We start from the raw sequence: 9,698 nt of genomic DNA, 5'->3' as shown, positions 1-9,698 counted from the left end.
TTCGCCACGGGGACAGAGATTGTTCGTGGGGCTTGGGCATACATCATGACGGTGACCCGGTGTTCTGCAGTTAGTGCAGGCGTCCGGGGCTGCCGCGGTATGGGGTGCAGCGGTGGATGGCTCCCGTGTATTTGAGGGAACGCGGCACTGTGGTAGCGTCAAATGTGATTAGGATAGAATGCGTCTTGCCCATCCGCCGGGCGGCTAGTATGGTGTGCTCTGAATTTCTTCTGACCAGATCTTGATACAGTTGCGTTGGGCTCTCGTCGTCGTAGGCGTTTGTGATAACACCTCTGGTAGCCCCCGGTGGGGGTGCCACGTAGGCCGCGCATGGGTAGGTTCGCTCTCCAATGGTGAGTGAGGTCAACGTCTTGAGCGTCTCGACTGTTGATATATGTGTCGTTGCTACGGTGAAAGTATTGTTGGTCGGGTGAATGCGCAGGCAGAAGTCCTCTGGTAGTGTGATTTGGAGCTCCGTCTGCACTGCTTTCCAGAGTCGAAGTGTTGGTATATTTCGAAGTCGCAGTTCACCACGCGGTCGAATGACTACTCGAACAGCGTTGGGCGGGAGTGGTGGCAGCTGTTTGTTGCGTTGCACTGTGATACGGGTCTCCTTGGTCGCAGGCGGGAGGCGGGCCCGCGTCTTCCTGCTGCCGGTTGTGGTTTCACCTCCATAGAACGCTTGCCGGGCATTCAGGTTATGTGGTGGCTCAGCTGCAGAGCCAGTACAGGCCCGTGCATTTTATTTTCCTTCTTCCTACAGCCACAACAACAAGGAGAGTTTAGCTACTGGCGAACGGCGCAGAAGGCTGCAGAAAAAACTGATCAGAAGGTAGTCACTGCTTTTTTCTACCTATATTCAGGCATAGTAGAGCTAAGTCCTCTTTCATTTTTTCTTCTTACAGTTTTTCTTAAAACTTTGTTTTACTTTTCTTCCCACTGCACGTCGGGTACCTCGGCAATATCATCTGAATACTCTGTCACTACAGAAAGATTGAGTTTGCTATGACATAACAGTACCGTGATGTGATGTGGCGTGTCTTTTATGTGATTGTACTAACTTCAACTATCCCTCTCTTGCAACTTTTATATCCACTCATCCCCTTCCTCCAGGGCAGGGTAGCAAACCGGTTGCTTTTACTGGTTAACCTCCCTGCTTTTCCTCCTCATCTTCCTCCTCCTCCTCTGCCACTACCGAGCATGCAACATGTGGGATTGTACCATGCGGGAATTTTTTCTCTCTATTTCTTTTCATCCTCCTTTCATTCAAACCCTTTCTCTTTCTCCATTGTTCTTTTTCCCTTTTTCTTTCTTTTCACCATTTCCCCAACTATCTCGGAACAAATTTAAAGCTAGCGCCTTTCCTTTCCGTAATTGCAATTTGGCCTGTGTTACTTTAAGACACATTGTGACGGGACTAGATGGCGGATGCTGGGTTACTCGAGCTGCTACTTGTTAAAGCTGTATGAAGAAGGAAAAGAAAATACATGGGCCTGCTACTGGCTCTGTAGCTGAGCCACCATCGCTGCTTTGTGCGGACCGAAGAGAAAATAGAGAAGAAAGAAAAAGAAGAGGGAGATAAAGACGTAACAGCCTCATCCACCACCGGAGTGGTGGCGGGTGCAATGACTGTCTACAACCGATAAATATTCGGTGGCAGGCTACCCGGCCGCAAGCAGCGGCGGCCCACCCGTCCCGGTCCCACCAGGGCCCGCATCAGCCACCCTTCGTCCACGACCGAGCTGCCACTTGAGCTCCTGTCTCCACTGCCGAGGGGAAACCGACTGCCCCACCACCCGCCTGCGCTGTCGTGTGCCTTTCTTCTTTTGGGTTTTCCTGAATGTCGAGCATACTCCACTCGGGATCATAATCTTCGACACTTCTTGCACCCGTAATGCTTCCCAAAATGAGGTCGCAGATTAGTTGTTACTTCCTGTCCAAAATGCTATGGCATGGACACTAGAACCCTGGCTTCAGGAAGGTATTTGACTTTGCTATCTGCAAGGAGGCCATATCCATATCCCTAAACCATATCCCGTAAGAGCAGTCAAGCAGACAACGATCTGGGATTCCTCTGAGCAACGCCACCTGGCGACAAATTGTGGACATATTGTCTAAACGAATAATAACGCATTTGAAAGCGTCTGTTCCTGTCGCTTTTGTGGCGTAATGGATTACCACCACCCTCCTCTGCACTGATGCCACTGAAACATCTGTTCGACTCCAGTATTGTGATATTTTTCTGAATATGTTTTTCACTTGCTTTCATGGTAATTATTTCCTGCTTTCGGCAAGTGTATGTTACTTTTAAGTGGCGTTCACTGACACATTTCAGTAACAATCGGTATGGCAATGGTTCGTTCACAGTATTTATTTCCTGCCTTCAGTGAGTGCAAGTTACCTTTAGCTTGCTTTAAATAAAGTTAAATTGGTTCACAGGAAGGGAAAGGCGCAATAACTGTCACACTTGCTCTGTGGACACCCGAACTGCGCCGTAAGGGAAGGAAGGAGGGTGGGAATGAAAGTGGAAAGAGAGAAAGAGGAGCCGTAGTGGAGGGCTACGGAGTAATTTCGACCACCTGGGGATCTTTAACGTGCGCTGACATCGCACAGCACACGACGCCTCTTCGTTTTGCCTCCATCGAAACGCAGCCGCCGCGGTCGGGTTCGAACCCGGGAACTCCGGCACAGTAGTCGGGCGTCTTACCACTGCACCACCCCGGCGGGGCTTAGCTTGCTTTCAGAAACATCTTTCGGTAAGAATTGCCGTTTACAGTGAGTGTATGGTACCTTTTGGTGGCGTTCAGAGAGGCCTTTTAGCAACAATGTTACATTTAGGTTGTGTTCACAGAGACCTTTCAGCAAAATTGCCTTTTAGCTCGCTTAGAGCGTCGTCTGCTCCAGTGCGCCTACGAGATATGGTTTCGCAATACGCTACCGGGAGCGGTGGTGAAGGATGGCTGCTTCTGACTGTACAGGGCTGGGACTGTAGGTCAACGCCGCTTGCGGCGGGGGCTAGCCTGCACCCAATGTTTATCTGTTGTAGGCCGTCATTGCACTCGCCACCGCTTAGGTGGTGGATGACGGCTGTTGAGGCGCGCGTCTTTCTCTCCCTCTCCTTTCTCTTCTCTACTTTATATCTTCTGTCCGAACGATGCAGCGGAGGTGACGCAGCTACAGAGCCGGTAGCAGGCCGGTATATTTTCCCTTCCTTCTTCCTACAGCCACAACACCAACGACAAGAGTGACGGCCGATGCCTCCACTGTAAGATTCTCGTTCTTCACCAGGTTTCTCTGAACCAAAACTGTGTTGACTCCGCTGTCTCTAAGTACCACTATGGGACGGTCTCCTATTTGCCCAAGCACCACCGGCATTGCTGCTTTCGACTTAGGTGTTCTACTTACCGTGTCATTTTCAATCGGCATTTGCTCTTCGTTTAGCTGTGGAATGTCAGATGATGTTACATGTTCTACACGAGAGTCGACAATGCATGCAACTCGGACCCGAGTTCTACATCAGCATTCATTAACGGTTTGTCATCTCCTCTTACAACCTTTAAAGACAGCCTGCGTCTTTTGAGGAACACTGTCGGACAGTAAACTGCACGGTGTCCCACCTTCCCACAGAGGAAACACCATACCAGCGCCTTAGATGTGCCGCCATAGGCTATTTATTTTGTCTCATTTGTCTATGAGATCTTTTAATTTTCCTGCTTTGCCTTACGTATATGCCTCAGCCCTTGAGCCTCAAGGAATGGGTCTGCAGTGTCAATAAACTATTGCAAAGACCACAAATTTCAGGAATAACGCTTGGTTTGGGCCGCAACATGTTAAAACTGCTTTATCGTCATCTTTTCACGTACCCCTTCAAAACTTTTTTCTGTGTTTGTCATATCAAGCCACCTGTCGTAATAGTCGATTAGCTTGCCGGAAAGCTGCTTAGTGGTTTCAGCGTCCCCAGGTTTCACTGTGCGAAATTTCTCGCTAGAACCCTCTTCTGTAAGATTGAATCTTTGGAGGAGTGCCTTCTTGCCCTTCTCGTAGTCCATGGAGCCAGCAGCAGGCATCCTCTCAAGCATTGCCCCAATGCTATCCGCTCGAATCGTGTATCGAAATAATCTTTTGTCATCAAAAGGAGCCATCAGATTTCTTGGACAAACTTTGGCTGGTCTAGGAGATTCTGCAACTGCTAAGGGACGTTGATGGCCGTCCGTGTTCCCCTCATATCCTCCCGAGACATGCGCCTGTTTCCACGAAAGAGACTCCTCTCGTTCTATTCTTCTTGCCTTGTAAGATGGACGAGATGATGTACTAGGTGCAGTCCTCCGGTGGTGAGAGTACAGACCTCAACCAGCGACCATCATTATCCTACGGCAACCCCAGGCAAGTTTTCCGGCACCACAGGAGGGGGGGGTTTGTTTCGGGGAGCGACTTTCCTTTCTCCCGTTCCTCTTCCTCGCAGAATCTTTAAGCCTACCGCTCATCTACCTCACGAGCTCTTAGCTTCTCACTCTTCTGCCTCGCGAGCGCCTGCGCGTGCTTATGCGCTTTCCTCTCTCTGCCTCTTTGCCTCCTCGTAAGAGACGCATCGTCTCTTCCTTGCTTGCACTTAGCTTGAGAGCCAATTCTAACGTCTTTGCAAGTCCGTGCTTTCTGCCTCCGAGAGACCAGAAAGATCCGAAAAAACAAAACAAAAAGGAACAAGGAAATGAATCCTGGCAGGGTCGCCAGTTATCTTCGTCAGAGATCCCTGCAAACCCTCGGGCCGAAAGAGTAGACTAGGCGACCGGCATACCCAAACACACGTACATTAACTACACCCTACGCGACACAAACACTAGCACACAAAATTAACAAACAAAACAAACATAAAACACGGACTACCAATACACGATCCTTAAAGTTTCTCTCTTCTGTCCGCATGGGTAACCGGAGGTGGCTCAGCTAGAGTCAGTAGCAGGCCCGTACTTTTTCTTTTCCTTCTTCCTACAGCCACAACAACTTTTAGCGTAGCTTTCAGCGTTTGTGTTCAGGGTTCGGTGCAGATGAAGCATTGCATGCTTCCAATTAATTGCATCCAGGTAGAAGGCGTCGAGGTGGCGTTCACAATGCTCAGGCTGGCATTGGCGTCCGTCGTACGAGCTCCCGGTCCAATAGCCCGTGGAGTCGACGCTGGCAACGTTTTCGTTGGGGGCACCACCCCAAAGGGTGGAAACAGCACTTCATGCACACCTCGCCGGAGCAGGTGGTTGCGTAAAGCGATGACGCTCCGAAAAGGGCTCAGAAACGGCAGGAAGTGCACGGTGCCGCACCGTAGAACTCGCGATTGCTGGATCAGTAGCCGGCGTTTCTCTGTTCCGGCCGAGGTGTCCTTGACCCGCCAGAACCTCCGTTTTTCGGTTCTAGAGCCCCCCGTGCCACGCTATTTCTCGCACTTTTGAAACTTTGACGTTGGTACACGTCATCCTTGTCGTCTTCATCGTACTCTCTTCTCCACCAATCATACAATACACAATACACAATACAATATACAATAAGAACTAGAAGCTTTAGGGTCCTTTGCAGCGGTAAAGAATGGTTGGAGATTCTCATCTTTCCTCTGCTCAGTGCGGAACGTACGGGTATCGGGGAATGGAGGTACAACCGCAGCGATGTAATGATCAAAATTGTCGGCGTCACATTCCGTTGTGGGAAGCGGTAAACGTGAGAAACAGTCCGCGTCAGCGTGCCGGCGTCCACTCTTGTACGAAACGGTATAATCAAACTCTTGTAAACGGATTGCCCACCGTGCAAGACGGCCAGATGGGTCACGGAGGTTTATCAGCCAGCACAGGGAATGATGATCAGTGACCACTGTGAAGGGCCGCCCGTATAGATAACAGCGAAACCGCTGAACGGCAAAAACTACCGCGAGGCATTCTTGTTCAGTGATTGTGTAATTGCGTTCAGGTTTGCTTACGGAACGACTGGCGTAAGCAATAACATGTTCCTTGTCGCCGTAACGCTGAATCAGCACAGCACCAATGCCAACACCACTGGCGTCCGTGTGCAGTTCCGTTGGAGCAGAAGGGTTGAAATGCCGGAGAATCGGATGTGACGTTAGTAAAAACTTCAGCTGGCAAAAAGAAGAGCCACACTCTGATGTTCACTCGAAGGGAGCGTCTTTGTGGAGAAGGCACGTAAGCGGGTTAGCAATGTCAGCAAAACGGGGATGAACCGGCGGAAATATGAGCACAGTCCTAGGAAACTTCGGAGTTCCTTCACGTTCTGAGGTGTTGGAAACGATGCAACGGCCGCGGTCTTTTGAGGGTCAGGTCTGACGCCTTCACGATCGACGAGGTGTCCTAGTACCAAAATCTGACGCTCACCGAAGCGACACTTCTTCGAATTAAGTACTAGACCGGCGTTTTTGAAGCAGTCAAGCACGAGAGCGAGGCGTTCGTTGTGCTCTTCGAATGTCCGGCCAAAAATGACGACATCATCGAGGTAGCACATACATATTTGCCATTTTAGTCCCCGTAGGATAGCGTCCATAAATCTCTCGAAAGTTGCAGGAGCATTGCAGAGCCCGAAAGGCATTACATTAAATTCAAACAGGTCATCGGGTGTGATAAATGTCGTTTTTTCCTTGTCGTCAGGGTGCATAGGGATCTGCCAATATCCCGATCGCAGATCGACGGATGAAAAATATGATGCCGAGAACAGACAATCTAGGGCGTCATCGATCCGCGGAAGGGGATACACATCCTTCTTTGTTGCAGCATTCAGACGGCGATAGTCGACGCAAAAGCGCCATGTACCATCCCAGGCAGCACAAAGCATTGGACCAATGTTGTAAGTACGACGGCAAGCAGTGGCCCTACATTGGGCCAGCCTAACCAGCATGCTCCCAGCATAGGACATGCCAGTCAACACAATGTCCAACAATGGCCCAGTCTAGCCAGTGCTCTCCCATTGTTGGCGCTGCCAGTAGCCAACACTGGCTAGCTTGGGCCAAGATGTACAGTGAGTTCCCGATATTGGCGCTGCCGTACATACAGAATGTCTATGTTGGACCGAGATTGCCGCTGTTCCTCCAATAATGGTCGCACGGGTTTTAAAACTGGCTATAATGGGCCAAGCTGTCCTGCCTTCCTCCGTCATTGGGTTTTCCGTTTTTTAAAACTGGCTACAATGGACCAAGTTGTCCTGTGTTCTTCCGGCATTGGATGTTCCGGTTTTTAAACATGGCTACAATGGACAACGTTATCCTCTGTTCTTCCAGTATTGGATGTTCAGTTTTTTAAAGATGGCTACAATGGACCAAGTTGTCCTGTGTTCCGCCGTCATTGGCCGTTTTTTTTTTAAAACTGGCTACAATGGACCATGTTGTCCAGTGTTCTTCCGGCGTCGCCCGTTCAGTTTTTAAAACTGGCTACAATGGACGAAGGTGTCCTGTGTTCTTCCGACGTTGACCGTTCCGTTGTTTTAAACTGGCTGTAATGGACCATTGCAATTTGTCTTGTGTTTTTCCAGTATTAGCTATCCCTGTATGAAAACTGCCCACGATGGACCACTTTTTCCCCTGATCTCGCAAATGTCATTGCCATCGTAAAAACGCAGCTTTAATGGGCTGCCGAAGTGAATATTTTCTGTTGACCATTCAATCAAAACAAATTCTCCATTTTTATGGTTGAATACACGTGCGCTGGACGCAAAACCGCGGCATTTAATTCCGACATTTCAGCCGATCGTTCGGACCTCACCAAGTACCACGTACGGGACGACAATTACTATAACGCATTCAAGCACGTACCGCTGCAACTGTCTGGATTCGTCTTTTCGGTGCGCTCATATGCGGCGCACCTTTGGGGGTCAGCTATATGTGTTTATGGTTTTAGCCTATTGGCATGCATGCAGATTTCGTCGCAGGCGCATACGTTTGTCGCACAATTATATCTAATGATAGCACGACCGTGAGACCACATATGTATACCCCAGACCGGCTAGCACTCACGACCCAATATGCCTGTATTGGACGCCGATTACATCCCTGCATCTATACGTAACCTATAGTACAAATCCAGTTGTCAGTGAGAACGCGCATAAAAACGAAATCGTGTCGCCATAGCATGTTCATGTGACATTAAATTAGTGATTAGAAGGTAGCTTTTTCATTGCCGAGAAGGAAAACGTTGCCTCAAGTTGAAGGAACAAATGACCATTTTCTCAGCGATGTTTTTGTCCTAGTGCTTTTGTATTATCCATAAGGAACTACGCGCAGCATCGTCTGTTTACCTGGAGAACGGACCGAATACGATGTGTGTACTTTCTAGACGCAATCACTGGAAAATGAAAAGCCGAAAGACTCGCGAGGTTACCATTTTAGTTTTGGGCATTCACACGGTGGTAAAAAAAAATGACAGTTTTTCGTGCAGACTGCGAGCATGAAGGCCCCGGTACATTTATATGGCGCACAACATATATATCGCCAATAAACAAAAAAAAAGTTTTTTCCGCCTATTAGTTTAGAGTTTGACCATTCCAACCGCGCTAGGCGGTGGCAAAGGAATAAAAAAAAAACTGTACAGGAATGAAAATAATGTGCGCTGTCGAGTCATCCGAAAAAACGAATGCAGCCTACAAACACTGTTTTAATGAGGCAGTTTTCCATGCCCTTTCCAATTCTTTCATTCTACTAAAGTGATTTGGAATACGTTGCTTGCTCATTGAACGTTATCGTCTTTTTGTGCAATCCGCGTTAAGGTGAAGGTGATTGCGAAAAACGTCTGTGTATTGCCTGATGCCACAGCGCTTCAGGACCTCGACGCGCACAAAATTGATTCTGAATCATTCATTGCTGTGTCTGTCACCGTCGATTTGCGAAGTCGAGACAAAACATGAGCGAAGAAATATTGTTACAGCTGGAGAATGATGAGGACGAAGTGGCGCGCTCGTTTGTGGAAGATTAAGAAAAAGAAGTGCGTCGAATGGGCGGCCCTCGTAGCCTGGCTCCTTGGCTGTTCCTCAATGTATATATCTTTAATCCTCTTTTGTAAATATATTTCTCCCTGTTACAAAATTATATGCCAAAATTTAAAGACCTTGAACAATTCACAAATTCCGTAGAATGTTCAGAACAGCGCGGTGCGATATAATTGGACAAAGGCTTTATCGATGTGGCCATAATTACTTGCGCAACAAAATTATGCAAGGTGTTTTAATGGTTTTGAAAGCTGAGGTAGTGAAGAATAGGTGCAAAAAGTTTAAACAATGTGAAAACTGTTTTTGTTTTCCTAAACATTTTCAATGTTCGCTGTTTTCTGTAAATTAGCGCGATCGTATCTCTGTATCCAAATGTCATAAAAATATGAGCTTTAGCTGTTTGCGGATAATTATGCTGAGAACATATTGTGGAATTTTTGCCGCTCTACCATGACCCTTTTCTGAAATAAAGGCCTGCAAATTAGGAAAATTTTCGTTTCCGATGTTTAGAATTTTTATAAAAACATCTACTCATACCCGAAAAGCGAACATTAACTGAATACAAATAAAAACATGTATATATTTAGTCGGATAATTTTCAGCTAGCTAACTTGAGCATAATTTGTATAATCTATAACCAAAGTTGGCCAGAATAGAAGAGAAGCTCGGAACTCCGCCTCTTTGACATTATTAATCAGTCATCACGCAACAGTATATAATATTTTGAAGTAAAT

This window comes from Amblyomma maculatum, chromosome 4 (genome assembly GCF_055883805.1).
Source record: "Amblyomma maculatum isolate TAMU_Amacu chromosome 4, ASM5588380v1, whole genome shotgun sequence".
In the NCBI taxonomy this organism is placed as follows: Eukaryota; Metazoa; Arthropoda; class Arachnida; order Ixodida; family Ixodidae; genus Amblyomma; species Amblyomma maculatum.
The sequence above is the reverse complement of the archived record's forward strand: the minus strand, read 5'-3'. Positions refer to the sequence as shown.